The sequence below is a fragment of the Lissotriton helveticus genome, chromosome 3_2 (assembly GCF_964261635.1).
Source record: "Lissotriton helveticus chromosome 3_2, aLisHel1.1, whole genome shotgun sequence".
Lineage (NCBI taxonomy): Eukaryota > Metazoa > Chordata > Amphibia > Caudata > Salamandridae > Lissotriton > Lissotriton helveticus.
In genome coordinates, this window is record NC_136062.1 from 486950060 (window position 1) to 486972948 (window position 22889).

The 22889-nt window shown below is 45.7% G+C and overlaps 1 pseudogene; it reads left to right on the plus strand.

Annotated features, from left to right (window-relative positions):
* The first annotated feature begins 7096 nt into the window (after positions 1-7096).
* LOC144826176 (nucleolar protein 14-like) lies at positions 7097-19695 on the plus strand (annotated as a pseudogene).
* Positions 19696-22889: the final 3194 nt, after the last annotated feature.

Below are 22889 nucleotides of genomic sequence, written 5' to 3' on the forward strand. Positions count from 1 at the left end.
TGGGCAGCTCCAACTTGTGGAGATGGCCACTCCCCTTTCCTAAACCCACTCTTTGGTGGCAGGACAGGAAAGAAAATTAATAAGCAGGGGAGGAGTGTCCACCTTTGCTTGGCACACTCCTAGGTTCTTTAATTGACGGTGGATGATGACATATCATCACCTAACCAAACGCACAGCGTTATGTTAATTTTCCACTATTCACGTTTATACAAAAGATGTTACAATGCTTAATATGCTTGACAAGTATCACTTTTTATTTTATTTCTGTATTATTTATATGATTCTTTAATTAATTCTTTTAAGCTTTGCGTTGTTATTATTTCTTTGCATAACAACTTTCTTATCTGTTGCTAGTACACAATGATTAACATGTAGATTACTGTTCATACACAATCAATACATAATAAACGGCGATTGCTGTTATAATTGGCCCGATGCATTTCGGGGACCGATGTCCCTTCCTCAGGGGCCACTGTGAAAAGTAACAAGAAAATATATTGTGTCATTTCTATTGTTTACATACATTGTGATTCGCAAAAACATCTTTTTTTATCTAAGCCACTGCAGTTATGAGTCAATCAGCATGTTATGTTATGTTATGTTATGTTATGTTATGTTATGTTATGTTATGTTACATCTGCTTATATAGCGCGGCGGCTGCCCCAGCAAAGGGGCGTCCCGGCGCTGGACTAGACAGGAGAGAGCACAACATACAGACAGGCTATCAGGTCAACTTAGCAAAACAGGTGGGTCTTTAATGCCTTTCTGAAGGCAAGAAGGTCATTTATACTTCGGATCCACAGTGGTAGCGCGTTCCATAGTTTGGCAGCCATGTATTGAAAGGAGCATCCTCCAGTGCGGGCGAGTCTGACACGGGGAATCATGACCAGATTTTGTCCTTCTGATCTGAGAGCTCTATTCGGAGTGTACTGCGTTATGAGATGACATAGCATGGGAGGTGAAGATTTTTTTAGAATCTTAAAGGCCAAGCACAGGGCCTTGAAATTAATTCTCTTTTCCACCGGTAACCAGTGCAGTTTTGCCAAGGTCTTGGTTACAGACTCGAACCGGGGAAGCCCTGTTAGGGCCCGCGCTGCCGCGTTTTGGACACGCTGCAGACGTTTTCTTTCCGCTTGGTTAGCTCCCAGAAGTAGGGAGTTAGCATAGTCTAAGCGGGAAAAAATAGTGGCTTGGATAATTACCTGACGTGTAGAGGGGTCGAAAATTTTTAATATAGGTCGTAGGTTACGCAGGATACCAAAGCTTGTGGCAGCTACTTTTTTTGTGTGGCCGACAAAACTCAAGGTTGAGTCGAACCACACCCCCAAGTTTTTTACCTCTGTTTTGGAGTTAGGGGGGGGGCCAAGAGTATCGGGCCACCAGTCTTTTCCCCAAGCTTCGGCATTTTTTCCTACTATTAACACCTCCGTTTTGTCAGCGTTAAGTTGTAAATAATTGGCCGTCAGCCACTCAGTTACTGCAGTGAGGCCGTGCTTGAAATTCAGTGCTCCTGTTCCGTTGTCATCACTCAATGTTACCACCAGCTGAGTATCGTCAGCGTATGACACGATGGAAAGGTCCCGCCTTTTGGCGATCTCAGCTAGTGGTTGAACATATAGATTAAAGAGTGTCGGGCTGAGCGCTGAGCCCTGAGGTACTCCCTGCAGTATGTTACACTTTTTAGAGACAAATGGAGGAGTAGCTACCTGAAAAGATCTGTCTGACAGAGTGTTCATTTATGTGATCAGTAGTGATCCAAGTACAAACATTTAGAGACAACTTTAACTTTTATGCACATCTATTCAGTGTTGCTTTGTCTTCAAAACAAGAACCTGTGTTTGTAAATTTTATGTTCTAAAACCTCTTTAATGATTGTAACCAAGATGTGATGATGGAATCTATAATCTCTCTTATTTCTATGGCGTTAAGGTAGGTGACTATCACTCTGAATCTGATTCGCAGGGTACCTAACATGCTATCACAGACTGTGATCATAATGTAAAAAAGTCGTGAGATTTAAGCAAAAAAAGAGCAACGGTACCTTAATGGTGATGTCCATTTGAGACACACATGAGAATCTTTATGTAACCGTGTTCTACAGAGGGAACATTTTATCAATGTTAATGCGTTCTATACCACATTGAGGCATACTGAAGTTAGGTTACGTGGTCAAATATATGAAAAAACAAATATGGTACCTTATGCGAAGAAAATTGTCCGAAATCTACAATAGATATAAAATGAACAATAAATGTCCAAAAATACTCGTCGAGGGTTGTCTTTTACTACAGTACACATTAGATAGACAGTGCCGCGTAAACTTGGGAGCCAATTACACGAAGTACCTTGAGTCGTGCTTTTCTTTCGTGCTCTGTAAAATATATGAAAAACGCTAATCAGAACTCGGCATAACGTACTCAAAATGGGTGAAATTTAGTAAGGAGTTAACTCCGTGGTTCACAAATTACATAACGTAAAAACGCTCACCTAGGAAGCCGCGAAGACCTTCCGTGTACTTGTTCTCGCTCTAATTCAGATTTCCGCATTAACTGGAGTAATCTGGGCGAGAATATATAATGCATTGCGGTGAGATGACCTTCAAAAACGGACTAATATACAACGGGACTTTCCGGCGGCCATGTTGGAGAAGTGCAAAATCTATAGGAACCTTCTGGTGAAGATAACCTAAACTGGCTATACTTTCTAATAACAATGAGGAAATACCCCAAGTGCTATCAATGTCAGTATAGAAAGATATAAATGTTTTCGTGATGAGCGAATACGGAAAAAAATTATACATATGAAACTCAAAATCAATCCAATAGTGAAAGACTACGTCTGAAGATATCTTATAACGTCACTTGCGCTATGCCTAGCTCTTTGCCGGGAGCTGGACTTATCTCTCCAATATGGTGTGATATTCGTGTGTATGGGGCCTGATGTCCCTAGCACGTTGCTTAAACAATAAAGACCAAAGATGTGTAAAAAAATATAATGATGTCCTATGTGTTTAAACACTTTACATATATGTACCGAAACATGATTTCTGCCTTTAAAGACTCTCCCATTTCTTAAAATCACCACATATGTTACATGTCTCTTAGAATTTCAGAGTATTTGCCATTACAATTCCACTTATCACATTGTTAATAGAGACTCCTATTCCTATTCGGTTACAGAAAACAAACTAAATCCAATTTATCATTTAAACCTAATGGTTCCATTGTTTGAAATTTTTTAATGAGCGTAACCTCCCTTTGTGATAAGAACTTGCGACAATCTATTCCTTCTCTGTTTTCAATTTTTTCTATCACTATGAATTTTACTTGGGAGATGTTGTGTTTATTTGTAAGCCAATGGGCTGATAAGTTTGAGTTTGTGTTTTGGTTTCGAATCATACTTTTGTGTTCTCCTATTCTTATTTTTATTTTTCTCTCTGTCTTTCCTATATACATCAACCCACATGGACATTTGATGCTATATATTACAAAGCTCGAGTTGCAATCTGCTGTGAATTTTAAGGTCATTTTTTCTCCTGTTCTGGGGTGTGTTACGAAACTTTGCTGCATCACGTTGTTGCAGTGAAGGCAGTTGTTACATTTTCTCATTCCTTTATGTTGAGTGTTGTCTTGTAACATTTACAAACACAGGTTCTTGTTTTGAAGACAAAGCAACACTGAATAGATGTGCATAAGAGTTAAAGTTGGCTCTAAATGTTTGTACTTGGATCACTAGTGATCACATAAATGAACACGGTATAACATGGTGATTGACTCATAACTGCAGTGGCTTATATAAAAAAAGATGATTTTGCGAATCACAATGTATGTAAAAAATAAAAATGACACAATATATTTTCTTGTTACTTTTCACAGTGGCCCCTGAGGAAGGGACATCGGTCCCGAAATGCATCGGGTCAATTATAACAGCAATCGCCGTTTATTATGTATTGATTGTGTATGAACAGTAATCTACATGTTAATCATTGTGTACTAGCAACAGATAAGAAAGTTGTTATGCAAAGAAATAATAACAACACAAAGCTTAAAAGAATTAATTAAAGAATCATATAAATGATACAGAAATAAAATAAAAAGGGATAATTGTCAAGCATATTAAGCATTGTAACATCTTTTGTATAAACGTGAATAGTGGAAAAGTAACATAACGCAGTGCGTTTGGTTAGGTGATGATATGTTATTATCCACCGTCAATTAAAGATATTACAAAACTAGGGATAGGCAGCCCTACGATACCAAACAGCACGCCACAATGTGAGGAATTGAGACTCATATTTGATAACTTCAAACCATAAACGAAAGAAAAATAAGGAGTGCTAGTGGCCAATCTCCTACCATTATATAACACTCCTAGGGTCGCCAGGTGCTGAGGTGAACGCCTGTCTTGAAAATTCTCCATATTGGTTTGGAGCATTAGGTCTAATAGGAATAGGGTTGTGCCCTTCTCCCCAAAGGTAGTGGGCACCCAAAGGGTCTAGTCACCCTGGGGACAGTAGCCATTGACTCCTACTCCCCAATCTCAATAACGCCCTTTAATGTAGTATTTAAGGGCTCCCCTGAACCCTGTTTCTCAGATTCTATGCCCTCTGAAGAAGACGGACTTAAGATCTGTGAAGCAGTGGAGAAGAAGACGATGACTGACTTGGCCCCTGCCCTACCGACTTGTCTCCTCCTCCAGCGACCCTGCTACAAGAACCCGGCGCGGCAACAGCCAACAATCTCCAAGAACCCCAGGGACCTGCACTCTCTTCAACAAAGACTCCTGTCTCCCGGGCACCCTGGATTTGTCCAGCAAGAAACAAACTCAAGGACTCCGGATCCAGGCGGATCTGCGGCACTTGCACCACTCTGCACCCGACGCCCATGACCGAAGTCCAGGTGGGCCACCGACCCAGTGAAGTCTCCCGGGTGATCCTGAGCTGGAATCCAGCATTGCATGGCATCTCCTGACCTCCCCCTCGATGCCTGCAGCCTCAACCTGATGGGTCCCCCGACCACGAAAAAACCCAACACCTAATGACACCCCTGCACCCACAGCCCCCAGGTCTTAGCATGCCCACCTGACTGTGTCCCGGCATCTCACCACTATCCAGCTTACCTCTCAGGTTTCAGAATCCCTTCAGCCATCCTTTGGAACCAAGCCTGCATTCATTTTCCCCAACCGAGGATCTCCCTTGATTACAACAGGGCGCTTGACTCCTCCTTTGCACTCTGTACCCGGCCGCCCCATGTGCATCTGAAGGTGCAGCCTCACTGCTGTATGGTGGACCCTCCAGTGCTAATCTTACCTGCCAGGGCATGGTCCCATACCCGCAGGTACTTACCTGTAACCAGTGCCTCTTCGAGGTGCCCTAGCCCCCATAGGATAATATTAGGCCCAATGCCCTCTGAACCCAGCCGCCCCATTGTTGCGGGTGGTACAGTACCTACCTTGGTCCGACCCTTGCCCAGTGTTGACCCCAAATCCCGGAGATTGAAACTCAGAACCCCTTACTTACCTGTAAATTACTCGCCTGTTTTTTCCCCACAGTATTGCATTGTCCTCTCACTGTATTGTACTAAGTGTTATCCTGCATACCAAGTATCTTTCTGTACCGAAAAGCATTTCATGAATATGCAAAGTATTGTTGATGCGCTACAAACCTGTTGCCAGTAATTGAAAGTATTGCATAAAAGTAGTGACCTGTAAAGTTCAACTTGGTTCCTAGAAATAAAAGCAACTAAAGTAATATGTTCGAGGCATATGAGCTGCAGATTGTACACTATGCATAGATCTCCACCTAGTGTTGGGCCCGGATGTTTGCAGTTTGTTGTTGTCCTGAAAAGTTCTTTGGAAGTCACGCGATAGGTTACTCCTCCTTAGGACCACATTGCGCATGGGCATCGGCTCCATCCCCAGATTGTTTTTTCCGCCATCGGGCTCGGATGTGTTTCCTGCGCTCCGGTTTGGAACCAAATTTCCTTCGGCGCGCAATCCTCACCCAGTTCGACTGCATTGTCTCGATCGCGATCTACAACGCGATTCTCTACCAACTTCAAAGTCTTCGATTCCGGTCGTCGACGAAGGCCTTCGGGCCAACTTAGGCCTCACTTTCTGGCTCATGGAAAGGACGCAATTCAAGAAGTGTCCTCAATGTGGGTTGAAGTTTCCCCACACCGACCTACATGAGGTGTGCAACCTGTGCCTTTCACTGGAGCATGAGGCCAAAGACTGTTCAGCGTGTGCCTCATTCCGCTCCAAGAAGACGATCCCGGACCAACGAGCTCGAAGAACTATGGCTCGCTCGTCAGCTCCGATTCCCGATGACATCTTCGAAGAGGGCATCGACGTGCCAGAACACCAGCACGCCGAAGAGCGTATCGGATCATCAGATGCCGAAGACTCCGACGTCGAGGAGGTCACTCCAGCTCAACGGGTCTAAAGTAAGACCGTCGACCCCACCCCTTCCTCAACACCATCTAAAAAGGCTTCGGTCACACCCTCACCTTCGGGTTCGGGTACACACCAAGACACTGCTTCTAGCGCCCTGCCTTCGGGCCCGGCAAAGAAGGCCACAAAGCCATCAGGTGGCTCGGGCTCGAGCCAGCTTACTTCCGGTGCCGACCTAGTACCGACACCGAAGAAAAAGCCATCTTCCTCTTCCACGTCGACCGTTGCTTCGACACCAAAGCACACAGCGCCGAAGACTGGCAGCGGTTCATCGGCACCGAAACCGCACTCGGAGCCGAGTAAAAAATTCAACCAAAGCTCCAGATTCCCATGCATCGGAAACGAAAAAACTCTCGGAATCGAAAAAACAGGTTCCCGTAAAAGAGACTTTGAAAGGGCACACTCCTAAGCCAACCTCTGGATCGGTGCCTACGGAGCCGAAAATATCGACGCCAAATGATCTACCTGGCTCACAAGAGCTTTTTACACCGGATCCACAACAAAAAACTTTTGTAAAGGATCCCAAAACTGGACAATTGACTCTCAGCTCCAGGGTGTTAACCACAGGTTGATATTTCCTTCTGCTCAGGTGCCAGCCCGGTAGAAATCTCCGCCGCTACCATGGGAAAGGCTCCCAAGAAAAGAAAGCCGCTCCAGACAGGCAGTAAAATGCCCAAAGGAATTAGTCAACAGCAGCCGGGCATTAGAAACAACCCTTTCGAGGTTAAAGTCAACAAGCAAAAGTTCAACATCCTGGGCAGAAAGACCAAGCACGACGTTGGGCTACCAGGAGTGTCCAGGTCCAAAGCCATCAAGAAGCGCACTGCCACCCTTCTTAAAGAACACGAGCAAAGGGGATGATCTAGTGTGTTCCGTGATAAACGTTTTGGCGAGCATGATACCAAATTAACACCGGAGAAGATGATGAAGAGGGTTGCCTTAATCTCAACGAAGATGAAGAATTGACTCATTTTGGGCAATCGCTGGCAGACATTGAAAAGCTTAATGACATAGTTGATAGCGATAGTGAAAATGAAGAGCAAGGAGCATTGTCTGCTGAGCTGACTGTTGCCCATTTTGGTGGAGGTGGATTGTTACGTAAAAAAGACCCCTCGGGCGAAAAAGAGGATATATCTGGAAAACCAAAGTCCCGAATAGAGCTCATTGAAGAGTTGATTGCAAGCCCCGGTACACCGTCCACCGCCTTTTTCCTGGAGACTACCTCCATATGCACTGCTTGATGACACCTTTCGCGAGGAGGTAGCTACTGCAATTGAGGACTTCTTTGACAAGAACGAGGGCTCAGTGGACTCATACCCCATAGTGTGGGAGGCCTTCAAGGCATATATCCGCGGTGTCCTCATTTCTAAACACGCTGGAGTCCTCAAGTCTATCCGCGACCGACTGTCGCTACTAGAGAGCAGACTTAAAGACATAGAAATGCGTCGACTTTGGGATCCGAGCGTAGACCTTACGCAGGAACTAGCACAAACAATTAGGGAATATAATGAGGAGGCAGATGCTGAGGTGAAATATCTTGGTAAATATGCTATTGCCAGATCTTATGGTGAAGGCGAGCGCCCTGGTGCGGTACTGGCCAAGATGGCCAAACAACGCAGACAGAACGCAACAAAGTTAGCCCTGAGCTCCCCTATTACTGGAGAAGAGTTAGACGAGGCAGCAGCGGCAGCCCGTTTCCGTGACTACTATGCTGCTCTATACGCCTCGAGCGTCTCGATGTCAGATGAGAACATCATGGATTATCTGACACATATCCAATTACCTTGGCTCACCAACACTCACCGTGAGTTCCTGTCGCGTCCATTCGAAAGGGAAGAGATTGTCTGGGCATTGTCATCTATGAGGGCAAACAGCGCGCCGGGTAGCGATGGTTTTCCTGCCTCGTTCTATAAGACATTCTCTGAGCTATTGCTCCCCAGGCTGCTGAAGCTAGTTGAACATATCGCAGAAGACGGGCGGATGCCCCCAACTATGCGAGAAGCAGTCATTATAGCCCTCCTGAAACCGGGTAAATCTCCGGATGACTGCGCCTCCTATCGCCCGTTATCTCTCATTAACGTGGATGCCAAGATTTTTGCAAAAGTAATCGCAAATCGTATTGGTCCACTGATACCGACCCTTGTGGCCCCCGAACAGGCGGGAATTGTGCCCAGCCGTACTTTGACCTACAATTTGCGTACGGTGTTTGCGGCTTTTCAACGGATGTATGTCGTTGGCACGCATGCTTTTACAACGCATGCCTTTACCACGCAACTTTTACAACGCAAGTCGTTACAACGACTTGCGTTGGGGGGCGCTGGAAAGTGAATAGTTTAATTTACTATTCCAACTCCAGTCCCTGTGGATAGTAGGGAAGGTGTTGGATAGTAAATTAAACTATTCCCTATCCTAGAGCGCCCCCCAGTGCAAGTCGTTGTAACGACTTGTGTTGTAAAAGTTGCGTGGTAAAGGTAGTTCGTTGTAAAAGTTGCGTTGTAAACGCTGTTCACCCTTTTCAACATACGAGACAGGAGGTGCCGGCAGTAGCGGTATTCCTAGATATGGAAAAGGCATTTGATTCTGTCGAATGGCCTTTCCTGCGGGTGGTACTACACCGCATGGGTGTCGAGGAACTATTTATACAACTACTGAACACACTATACACATCGCCTATGGCGCGAGTCCGCATAGGATCGTTCACGTTTGAACCCTTTGGTATCGGGCGAGGTACCAGACAGGGCAGCCCCCTCTCCTCTCTACTTTACGCTCTGGTTGCGGAGCCCCTCGCGTGCCCCTTGAGGGAGTACCATGGACACCGTGGTATCCGTTTCCCGGGCTACAACCAGATAGTATCCACATATGCGGACGACACCCTACTTTATGTGCGAGACCCAGATACAAATTTATCGAGAGTACTGAGAGAGGTAGTCTTGTTCGGGGCACTATCTGGGATCAAGGTGAACTGGAGCAAAACCGTCATGTTCCCTCTCACCCCGGCCACTAACAGAGTAGATTCGGTTTACCCTATACAATGGTCCACGGACTCTGTTAGATATTTGGGCATAAGGCTCCACACGGACACGGAGGTGGTCCTAAGGGAAAATTACGGCGTAGCAGTCTCCAAACTGGAAGATGACATAGAGAAATGGATTGGTCTTCCGCTCTCCTTAATGGGCCGCATCTCGCTATTGACAATGATCGTACTCCCCCACTTCTTGTTCCTGTTCAGTAATATCCCCATGGTACTATCTAGCACGTTTTTTAAACAACTGCACACCCTGATATTGCGTCTGGTCTGGGCAGGCAAACAACCCAGAGTAGCCTGGGATATTCTTATCCGATCTTATGAGGATGGAGGCTTGCAGGCTCCTGATCTGGAACTATATTATCGAGCCGCTCAGGGCGCTCACGCGTATGGTTGGATGCATGGTCCTGCTAACGCCCCCCACATCCTTATCGAGGGTATAGTAGCTGACCCAACTCCATTACCGGTACTCATGGCTCGTCCCAGAGACAGACGTACGGGCCTATTAGATTCCCTCAATGCGGTCACTCATGCTTGGCACCATCTTATGGACGCTCAGGCCTGTTCGCTGTTATATGCACCGGGGGCCAAACTAGAATGGTGTTCATGGCTAGGTCCATGTAGAGACAGAGGTGTTTTATCAGCACTTGCAAAATTAAAAATAACCACCAGTGGGGATCTTTTCCTTGACGGTAAGGCCCGAACGTGGGAAGAGATAACCACGGAAGACGATCCAAATGCACATCCTCTTGCTGGGTACTAATTCCACAGGGTGCGTGTTGCACTGAGAGGACTGCTTGGAGACGATATGGAAGAACCTCCATTAGTACAGATATATGACTGTGTGGTCACGGCTAAATCCCCGGCGCGGCTAATATCACGTCTTTATCGTGACACATTGACGGAGAGAACGGCACATTATGCTAAACCTAGACTTGCGTGGCAGACAGATTTGGAGATAGATCTCCGAGAGGATAAATGGAAATATTGCTGTACTAACGTCAGGAAAGTCTCCCTCAATGGCCGACACCAGCTACTACATTTTAAATTCCTTAATAGGGTATATTACACTCCTGAGCGCCTGCACAGGTATGGATTACGAGACGATTCCAGCTGTGAGTGCTGCAAGGCTCAAACTGCTGATTTCTTACATCTAGCCTGGCTATGCCCCAGAATCGCAGACTTTTGGCAGGAGGTCTACTCGGAGGAAAATAGGGTCACGGAATTGTCATTATCCCCTGTACTGCTATTAGCGCTACTGGGTTATTCCAAAGATATTGCGCCGGAATTTCGTCGCCGTGTAGATATAGCCTTCCTGGTGGCCAGGCGGTGCGGAGCACTTACCTGGATGAGAGGGCCCACCCCGACACTGGATGGGTGGACCAGGGATATGGTATATTGCTGCACACAAACAGGTCTATACAGTGACCTGCTGCCCCCTCGTAATCGACCAAAGAACTACTGGGTGCTGTACCTGGAGAGGAGGCCTGTGGTAGACGTTGCTGACACAGATGTCACAAGATCGGACTCGGGGACGGGTGCGCGTGAGGGGGCAACACAACCCAAACATCTAACATACTGACGACATAGAGTGAATGGGTGGTGACAGTATTCGATGACCCCCACTGCGTGATGTGATGCCATACATGGAGAAGTGTGGCTCAGGGGTTAGAGGCAGCAGACCCGGAAGCTGAGATCGGCCCTGGACCAGGGTTCAATTCCCCGCCTCGGCGGGTCTTGGGCTAAAAATTCCACGAACTCGATAATTCTCGCCCTGGTGCCTCCTCGACTCACGGGTTCACACTCTGCGACTCTGGGCAATAGCTTGCTTAATCTCCACAACGGCCCCTCGCGGCGGGATGCCTGACTTTCACCTTGTGGATACCCTGCTATCTCACAGGGGAATACCAGGAAGGGTTCCCTAAGCAAGCGCCGGGTAACCCACTGCGGGTAGTTGTGCGCTATATAAGCTCAACTACATTTACATTTACATTTACATACTGTCCGTGTTTTCCCATACTCGGATCTGTATGGCTGACCGGGGTATTTGCTGGGGGCGAGAGGGCAGGAGAGCTAAATATTGACAAATGTATATATTGCATTCCACGTGACGGATTGGTTTGTTGAAGACTACAGAGTGTGTTGGGGATGGGACAATGATTATGATCGAGTATAATATTTAAGGGCTGCATTGTATTACTGCTTCACTTTGCTGTGTCTGTCGATGTTACTGCCACATTGATCGTAATTCAATTCGTTCTTTCTTTTCGGATATTCCAAAATAAAATAATTAAAAAAATTTAAAAAAGAGTTGATTGCAAAATCCATGCAAGATAAGAGAGAAAGACAAAACCAAAAAGAAAACACCTTGGAAATGATGGAGAAGCTCGATAAAGACTAGAAAGCCATTCAGGGTCTCCTAGGGCATAAGTTCCAAAATCGAAGAGAAAGTCTCAAGCAGAAGAAAAGCCAAAGGTGGATGAATACGACATCCTTGTGCGGGAGCTTGGATTTGAGATGAAAGCTCTGATAGGTTGAAGACACAAGAGGAGCTGGCGAAGGAGGAGGAGGATCGACTTAAGCAGCTAGAGGAAGAAAGGCTACGTTGAATGCGTGGGGATGATAAGGATGACGATCTGACTCTCAAAAAGCCAAAGCATGTTTCTGCGGATGATCTCGTGGACGGATTCATACTGGATAAGGACGACCGGCGCTTATTGTCATACAAGGACGGCAAGTTGGGGAATGAACTCCAGGAGCAAGATGGGAATACTATAGAGGAGAGCAGTGAAAACGATGAGGAGGAAACAAAAACAGAGGAGGAAAAATCTGATGAGGATGAGGATGAGGATGAGGAGGAGGAGGATGAGGATGATGACGACGATGATGAGAGTAATGCTTCCGACCCACACTCAGACATTGAATCAGAAATGTATAGTGATGAAGAAGCTGAAGTGACGAAGCCGAACTGACAGAGCGCTAAGCATTATAATCGAGCGACGGAACGAATGACAGAGGAAGAATGCGGCGTGAGAGGCGATGAAGGCTTGATGAAATACAGCGTGTGACTTCACAGGTCAAAAGGTGTTAGCATTGACCTAGCGAAAAACAGTAGCACCCACACCCAGAGGAGGAATATATTTTTATGATAAAACCGCCCACTCAGTAGCGCTGTGAACATTCAGCAGAACTTTAAAATAGAGGCTGGAGCAGGGAAAAAAGACGAAGATTTTGGCTTGCTAATTGAGTGGTGGAGCGTCCATCAACAGAGGATTGCAGCGTGGGAGGCGGAAGAGAACTTTAGAGTGTAGGCGAGTGACAGGATAGAGCCCAAAATATTCACTGAGACGTTAAGAATGACTGTGGGATGGCACACTACAGGAAAAAAGCAGTTGTAACACACTATGAAAATACTGTGAGAGTAATAAATAAGCGTGTGTACCTTGTGAACCTAATGAGGCTGTGTTGTAGCACGAGGAACTCTTTGTTTTTTTGTTTTCTCTCTTTGCGATTTGTATTGACAGCCTGAAGTACTGGCAACATTCACCTCATCATCTGGGAGCAATGCCTGTCACACGGTAACAAGGACAAAACATGGTATGCAAAATAATAGATTAGAACTCTGACTGACAGTGAGTACGAAGGGTAACAGTGCCACCTTGTGGGCTACAGAGTACACTTCACCTATTTTCTACATTAGGGTGTAAATGTCCATTGGGAAATTGAGAGAACTGCTCATTACCTTTCAGGTGTCAGCTTCCTGTGCCACACTAACGCCCTTATTTGTGAATAGAATTTACAACAGAATACTGTGGGAAGCATGCAAAATGTAACGCCACCCCCAATGTTTCTATTGAGCCCAGGAGATCCTGCAATACAGTGGAAGAAATGGAAAAAAATGTTTATGAACTATGCTGTTGTATGAGGGCCAAATCTAGGGTTGGAAAGAAAAGTGGCTTTGTTAGCGTATTATTTGGGGGCGGAGGGAGAAGAAGTGTTAGAGCATCTCCCAGAACTAGGCGCACATGAAGCTAAAGGGCTGAATGAATTTGAGATAAGCATAAGCATAACAAAACTAGACCTACACTACCTCCCAAAAACCAGTACTATAATGGAAAGATACCACTTTGGTAAAAGAGGACAGAGGAAGGAGAATCTATAGAAGACTTCGTATCTGATCTACGCTAGCTAGCTGCCAGTGCAAGTTTGGGGGTGCTAGTGAGGTAAGAATAAGGGACCAGTTTGTGTTAGCATGCAGAACTGAACGTGTACGTGAGGAGTTATGGTTAAAAGATGACCCACCACTAAGAGAGGTACTTATAGTGGCTAAGCAGGTGGAACACATGATGCAATGCGTAAGTGAAATAAAACAAGATAGTGAAAGCAAAGCTAGCGAGGGCAAGGTCATGGTGAGCGAAGTGGTGGGAGAAAATGGCAGTGTGTTGGAAGTCAAAGAACAGAAGATGGGCTACAAAGAGCAGAAGGAGAGCAAAGCAGGTTGGTCTTTCAAGGGCAATTTCTATAGGTGTGGGAAACAAGGGCACATGGCGAACGATAAAGATTGCCCTGCGCTCAAGTACACATGTAGCAAGTGTGGTAGGAAGGGCCATTTTAGACGGTACTGCAGTACTGGTCAAGGCATTAAGAAGCAAACTAGGGACAACACGAACAGAGTGTGTGACGAAATTGTCCTGCAGATTCACAGTGGTCAAGTCAGCAATCCCAAGGACACCATAAGAATTGAGGGGACTGGTATAAAAGCCATGTTTGACTCGTGCTCTAAACTCACGATCATCGATGCAAAAATATTTGAAAGGGTGGCCAAAGGCAAAATCAGATTGAGCAAGATGGATGTTAGACCGGGGGGCTACGGTGGAAAACCAATTAGCATGAAGGACTACTTTTGGGGCACAGTAGAATATAAAGATAGACTTACGGTGTCTAAGGTGTATGTGTCCTCCTCGGGAGACAACATTCTGGGGTGGCAAGCCCAAAAGGATTTAGGCATATACCTTAACCCAAATAAAACCCCACAAATTTTGGTACAGGAAGTGAAGGGAACTTGGGACAGCATTGAGACAGAATTCAAAGAAGTGTTCAATGGCGAATTGGGGTGCCTGAAGAATTACTCACACAGGATAAAACTGAAAGCGCACGCAGTACCGGTGGTAGCCAAAGTTAGGAACCTTCCCATAGCGATACAGGAGGCAGTCAGAGACGAACTAGAAAAATTATGCAACCTTGGGGTCATAGAACCAGTGGAGGCAACGGAATGGCTGGCGCCGATCGTCGCAGCAAGAAAAAAAGATGGATCGGTTCGCCTATGCATCGACCTCAGAGCACTTAACAAGGAGGTGGTGGTTGACAAATACCCGCTAACAAACATCACACAATGAAGGAGCAAAAGTGTTCTCAACATTTGATCTGACATCAGCCTACTTCCAAATCAGACTCCACGAAGACTCGCAGGAACTTACAGCGTTCGTGACGCCAATGGGAGCGTTCAAGTTCAAGAGGATGCCTTTCGGGCTAGTCTCGGCTGCAGCCGTATTCCAAAGGATCATGGGCAGCATCCTAAGAGACATCCCCGGTGTCTTGTGCTACCAAGACGATGTATTAGTGTATGGCACGGACAACAAACAACACGACGCAAGGTTGAGACAAGTGTTAGCAAGATTTAGAACACAAGGACTCACTGTGAAGAGAGAAAAGTGTAAGATCGGCTGCAAAGAACTAGACTTCTTGGGACACAAGGTGACGCCAGCAGGGATCCGTCCAAAAGAGGAACTCCAAAACACTATAACCAACCTGATGCCGCCAAAAAACAAAGACGAAATAAAATTGTTTATGGGAATGCTGGAATTCTACAGCAAATGTGGAACTTCGCGGGCAGGACATATGCCATACGCCGGTTGCTGAAGAAGGATGTAGGGTTCGATTGGGAGGAAGAGTGCCAGAAAGAATTTGAAGATGTGAAGACAGCACTCGCAAGTGCACCCAGCCTAAAAGCATTTATACCCAGAAGAAAGACAGTAGTAACAACCAACGCAAGCTCAAAAGGGCTTGGAGCAACACAAGTTGGGACACATGGGGAGGAGACAATAGCCTTCGCGTCGAGGTCCCTACGGAAGTCCGAGATAAACTACTCCGTTATTGAGAAGGAGGCGTTGGCGGTACACTGGGCCATGGGTAAATTCAGGGATTTCGTCTGGGGAACAAAGTTCTTTCTACGAACGGATCGCAAGCCTTTGGTCGAAATCTTCAACAAAAAGGGCCTCGACGCGATTTCGAGCAGAATCAGGCGTTGGGTCGTAAGCCTACAAGAATATACATTTTGCGTGGAATATGTGCCAGGGACAAGAAACCTAGCAGCAGACTGCCTCTCGAGACTAGTGGAAGAAAAAGAAGAGGATGAGTCTAGCGACGATAATGGTGAAACAAAGAAGATTTCCAGACTGAGAACGTTTGTGTGATTACGCAAGGGGCCATTGGAGAAAAATGTTGGAAAGAGGCCTTGAAGGAAGACGTCCTACTCAGGGAAGTGTGCGAGAGAGTTAAAGGAAAGTGGAGACACAAAGATAAACAGGACGAAGCATGTGTGTCCATTTTGGATGGTCAGGGACGAACTGGCCGTTATTGACAAATGTCTGTTCCGGGGATCAAGACTTATTCCACCTAAAACTGTGCGAGAACATCTAGTAGACTTGGCTCATGATGGACACCTGGGCATCACCAAGACCAAGCAAAGGATGCGGGAGGACTACTGGTGGCCGTGTATGGACCACATAATTGAAAGGAAAGTAAGAGACTGTATCCCGTGTACTGTTTGCGACAAAGTCTTGAAACAGCATACCCCTCCCATGCTGTGCAGACCGCTCCCTACAGGACCATGGATTGAAGTGGCATTAGACATAATAGGCCCACTGACGGGTGAGATACGCACGCCATACATCCTAGTGCTTATGGACCTATACTCAAGGTGGCCAGAAGTGAAAATAGTACCAGAGATCACCACGAAAACAGTCATCGAGTTTCTACGGGAATTATTCTCCAGGGAAGGATTACCCAGCAGTCTGTTGACGGACAACGGGGTGCAATTGTGTTCGAAAGAAATGAAAGACTTTCTCGAGAAACATGGAATTGAACACAAACGATGCGCGCTCTACCACCCAGAGACTAATGGAATGGTCGAGCGGTTCAACAAGACACTCAAGGAAAGCATCCAGTTAGCAAAAACCAACGGACTGAACTGGAGGGAAAAAATTGTGAGGCGCCTCAAAGCATACCGGTTGACTCCACACCAGACGACGGGTGCCACTCCCTTTGAATTGCTCAGAGCAAGAAGACCTAATTCTAAACTCTCACCGGGGTGGATGGGTTGGCACAAAGGATGGACAGATCACACTAGGGAGTCAAAAGTGTTAGAAAGACAGCGCAAGGCCATAGTAAAGAGGAAAGAGAGATTTGATAAATTACATTTCACACAAGAGGCTGGGTTTAAGGTAGGAGATGACATAAAAATAAAAGCACCCACAGGCAGAGCGAGTTGGTCTGAGTTCAGCAAACCCACAAAGATCATCAAACTATTCAGAAATGCTGTGAAAACTCAGGAGGGCAAGATTTGGAACCTGGGAAGAGTACTAAGATACTATCCACCCAATGAAGACGCTATTTTTGGGGAAGGGAGGGTAGACGAACCCCAGGTGCGAGGAGAACTGCCTGTCAGGGAGAGTGGTGAGGTATCCCACCCTGCTAGCAGAACCAGCCAGAGAGTGGTTAGACGTCCCAGGTATTTGGGGCATTATGTGACCAAGTAGTTCTACACCTGTTATTTTATTGTTACAACCCTGTTCTTCTATTTGTTGTGTAAGGAAGGGGGATGTGTGGTATCGCCCTTACATAATCCTCCACCACCCCCTGTACGCTTTGGAAAGCTCGGGGTGACCTCATTCAGAATGTCAACACCGCGAGCGTTCCAAAGCGAGTATTGTTCGTCTACTTCCTGGTGTCCCTCTTCTTTTTGAGATGATTTTACACCAATCCTGGCAGTAGGAAACAAAGCCAAGCTGCAAAAATTGTTTGGATTTCTCCTGGAGTACATTGGAGAACTAGCAGTCAGTGACTCGCAACAGCTAGGAACAATTGACAAAATGACTGCGCATTTGTATGATCTCTGCCAGCTGTTTCCTGATGCTGCTAGTGAAAGTCTCCGTTCTGTCTTCCGAGATGCAGCACATGAGATGGAAGAAATCTTAGAGGGCAAAGGTCATGCAAAATTTCCTACATTGGATATGTTCATGTATTTGAAAATTACTGCAATCCTGTTTCCTACTTCTGACTTTTGGCATCCAGTCGTAACTCCTACAATGACATACTTGAGTCAGTTACTCATTAAGTGTCCAGTTCTGTCGCTTAAAGTTGTTGCAGCTGGTTTGTTTCTGTGTTGTATTTTTATTGAGTATGTGTCCCTTTCAAAGAGGTTTGCTCCTGAACTCATTCATTCCCTCTTGGGAATCCTACATCTTGCAGTACCTACGAAGGGTGAACTGGGATATACCCTTGTGCATCCGTTTAGACCACAGGGAAAAAATGCAGAAATGCTTCTAGTATCCAATAAGCAAGATATTGAAGCATGGGAAAAAAAGAAGTTACCCCTCCATGCAGTAACTGAAGTAACGGAACGTAGTGACACAGAGCGGAACCACTTGAGAGTGTCATGCATTGCAATGTGCTTGGATCTGGTGCAGAGGTGTGATAGTCTGTATGGAGAGTCGATTGAGGTAGAGGGTAGCTACAAGGGATTCTATTTGTTAACTAAGTACAGTTAGTTTAGCACGGATTAAATCTGGGGTTCAACAACCAATCAAACCCATTAGTATCCGTATAAAAAGGTTTCTTTCAGTGCATATATGCTGTGGAGATGATGTATTGGTCGACGCACGGAGCAAAGCCTCGTAGATACAATCCTTCAGTGTCTCGAGACACTGAAGGATTGTATCTACGAGGCTTTGCTCCGTGCGATTTAAACCACGAGATTTGCTTCTTAATTAAAATACCCTGTGAAGTCAACTATTTACCGCATCACTGATCCAACAGTTTTGTTGCTCCAGATTCTTAGGACCAATATATATAGACCATATGAAGAATATATGAAGACCAGCTACATTTGCGCTCAGTCTTGTCAAGGGGCTTTCTTTGCGAATAATACTAGTCCTGATGATGGTCTTGTAGATGCCAACAAGGAAGACCGAAACGTCGACCAATACATCATCTCCACAGAATATATGCACTGAAAGAAACCTTTTTACATTCATGAATTGGGTCTTCTTCAAATGTTAATGGAGTTGATGACATGTTATGAATTGTCCAGTTAATTCGGATGTACAGCTATTCATGACTTTTTATTGTATGATTGACTCTTGTATAACCCCATGATTCAGATCTTTTGATTTCTTCAAAATACACGTTTTTCAGATATAATTAGTTTGCTGTGTGCTCTTTTCATAGTCTCCTCTTTTTGTGATTCATTGAATGTATTTTTTGAATAACGTTTGAATATATTAGTCATCCTACGGATACTAATGGGTTTGATTGGTTGTTGAACCCCAGATTTAATCCGTGCTAAACTAACTGTACTTAGTTAACAAATAAAATCCCTTGTAGCTACCCTCTACCTCAATCATTCATCTGCCCAAGCCTACAGGGGTATATTGGGTTACCCCGAGTCGATTGCTGTTGTATGGAGAGTTGCCAGCCTTCAAGGAGATATTTCAGCCGATTAACTCCCTCCTCTCTAACAAACTACAGTCTGCTGAGTTACCAAACCAGTTGCAGAATGCCATACAGGATGCACTGCTAGAGTTACAAAGCAAAGGCAAATGTAACGATGCATTAGTATTTGAAAAGAAGAAACCGGTTCCTCTGAAATTGTATACACTGAAAATAATGGAAGTCCTAGACTTCACTAAAAAACAAGGAAGCAGCGAGAAGAGCGTGAAAGAAAGAGATTGATTCACAAACACAAACGTGAATTTAAAGGAGCCGTGCGAGAAATCCAGAAAGACAGTCAGTTCCTAGCCCGACAGCAAATTTCAGAAGTCATGGAAAGGGATGGTGAGAGGAAAAGGAAGGTGAAGGAGCTCTTCAACTGCCTTTCAACCCAGGAAGGGGAATGGAAAGCCATGAAGAGGAAAAAGATGAAGGGAAGAGCTCGTTGATGAATGCAGAAGGAGGTGCAAAATTCTATACTTTATCAGCCATTTGATGAAACACACTTATTTGGCCCAAATGTTGACGTGTCTTTGGAAAAAATGAAGAAAAACACAGAGACTGCAAAATCTATGGGAGCCTTGCAGCAGCAAGCTCCCAGACGTTCTTTTCGTCGCTCATCGTACAGAGGCACCACAAGAGGCTACTCCTCAGAAAGTCCCTCCTCTTCCTACAAAACCCCTGGCCAATCCACATTCACCAAGGGCTACCAGAGAGAGGGTTATAGGATTAACAACAACAAAAGGCAGAGGCAGGAACAACACCTCCCGCTCTGCCTCCACCCCTACCCAATGACTTTCCTCCCCTTCCCCCCCAACTTTCCACTCCTGTGGGGGGAAGACTCCAACAATTCCTGCCTGCCTAGACCAACATCACATCAGACAGGTGGGTGCCACAAATTATTCACTCAGGTTACTGTCTAAAATTAACATCTACCCCCCGAACATCCCACCCATACAGCGTCCAATGTCACAAGAGCATCTATCCCTGCTAAAGCAAGAAGTAGTATCTCTGCTAGAAAAAAGTGCAATAGAACTAGTTCCTCTGCACCAGCAAAACAAGGGGGTTTACTCCCTATATTTTCTAATCCCAAAGAAGGACGACTCTCTAAGGCCTATTCTGGACCTCAGACCGCTAAACATATACATACAGTCAGACCATTTTCACATGGTCACACTCCAGCAAGTCCTTCCTCTCTTGTCACAAGACGACTTCCTGGCTACTCTAGACCTCAAGGACGCATACTTCCACATTCCCATTCACAAAGCTCACAGGAAGTATCTCAGGTTTGTAATAGACGGGCAGCACTACCAGTTCAAAGTACTTCCATTCGGAGTCACAACAGCACCAAGGGTGTTCACCAAGTGCTTGGCAGTGGTGGCAGCGCGTCTACGAAGACCGCATATCCATGTCTTCCCGTACCTCGACGACTGGCTCATAAAAGCCAGCTCATACAACCAGTGTGTAGATCATACTCATGCCACGATCCAACTGCTTCAGATCTTGGGGTTCACAATAAACCACACCAGGTCTCATCTACAACCATCCAAAGTACAACAGTACCGCGGTGCCACAATAAACACCTAAACAGCACTAGCTTATCCAACTCCAGGGTAAGGATAGCCAGCATGCAAACTCTCCTAACAAAGTTTCAGCTACAACACTCCCTCCCAGCACGAGTGTTCATGCAACTCATAGGGATGATGACCTCTTGCATCTTCATAGTGCCCCATGCAAGACTTCAAATGCGTCCTCTACAAGAGTGCTTATCACGTCAGTGGAACCAGGCTCAAGGTCACTTAACAGACCTAGGGCCAGATGTAGGAGGCCAAATACCGGTCAGTAACGTCCGATTTCGTCCGTTACCGACCGGTATTTGGAGTTACAGATGTAGGGGGCCTTAAATTTACCGATTCAGTATATTTACAGATTCGGTAAATTTACCGAATCTGTAAATTACCGAATCGGTAAATTTACCGAATCGCAATTTTGTCATGTACATGGCACTGAAAACAGTGCCACCGGCCCTTAAGAATTCATTATTTACCATGACATACTATGTCATGGTAAATAACGAATTCCTGTGTACATGCACACCTGTGCCATGTGGCCATAGGGCATGTATGTGTGCCACATGGCACATAAGCCAGAATCAGGGGTGCAACAGGGTGTCAAAGTGACACCCTGTCCCCCTTGCAAATTCGGTAATTTTACCGAATCGGTATTTACCGATGTATGAAAGAGGCATGTATGAAGGAGGCATGCATGGAAGAGGCATGTATGAAGGAGGCATGCATGGAGGAGGCATGTATGAAGGAGGCATTCATGGAAGAGGCATGTATGGAAGAGGAATGTGTGCAGGAGGCATTCATGTAAGAGGTATGTATGGAAGAGGCATGTATGGAAGAGGCATGTATGGAAGAGGCATGTATGGAAGAGGAATGTGTGCAGGAGGCATGCATGGAAGAGGCATGTATGAAGGAGGCATGCATGGAAGAGGCATGTATGAAAGAGGCATGTATGAAAGAGGCATGTATGAAGGAGGCATGCATGGAGGAGGCCTGTATGGAAGAGGCATGTATGGAAGAGGCATGTATGGAGGAGGCATGTATGGAAGAGGCATGTATGGAAGAGGCATGTATGGAAGAGGCATGTATGAAGGAGGCATGTATGGAAGAGGCATGTATAAAAAGAGGCATGTATGAAAGAGGCATGTATGGAAGAGGCATCTATGGAAGAGGCATGTATGGAAGAGGCATGTATGGAAGAGGCATGTATGGAGGAGGCATGTATGAAGGAGGCATGTATGGAAGAGGCATGTATGAAAGAGGCATGTATGAAGGAGGCATGCATGGAGGAGGCATGTATGAAGGAGGCATGTATGGAAGAGGCATGTGTGTAGGAGGCATGTAGGGAAGAGGCATGTATGAAAGAGGCATGTATGAAAGAGGCATGTATGAAAGAGGCATGTATGAAGGAGGCATGCCTGGAGGAGGCATGTATGGAAGAGGCATGTATGAAGGAGGCATGCATGGAGGAGGCATGTATGGAAGAGGCATGTATGAAGGAGGCATGCATGGAGGAGGCATGTATGGAAGAGGCATGTATGAAAGAGGCATGTATGAAGGAGGTATGCATGGAAGAGGCATGTATGGAAGACACATGTATGAAGGAGGCATGCCTGGAGGAGGCATGTATGGAAGAGGCATGTATGAAGGAGGCATGTATGGAAGAGACATGTATGGAAGAGGCATGTGTGTAGGAGGCATGTATGGAAGAGGCATGCATGGAAGAGGCATGTATGGAAGAGGCATGTATGAAGGAGGCATGCATGGAGGAGGCATGTATGGAAGAGGCATGTATGAAGGAGGCATGCATGAAGGAGGCATGTATGGAAGAGGCATGTATGAAAGAGGCATGTATGAAGGAGGTATGCATGGAAGAGGCATGTATGGAAGACACATGTATGAAGGAGGCATGCCTGGAGGAGGCATGTATGGAAGAGGCATGTATGAAGGAGGCATGTATGGAAGAGACATGTATGAAGGAGGCATGGAAAAGGAATACATGGAGGAGGCACGTTTTCAATGTTCCTACATTCCTAACAGTCTCTGAGCAGCTGCATTTGTAAGTAATGACCGGGGCG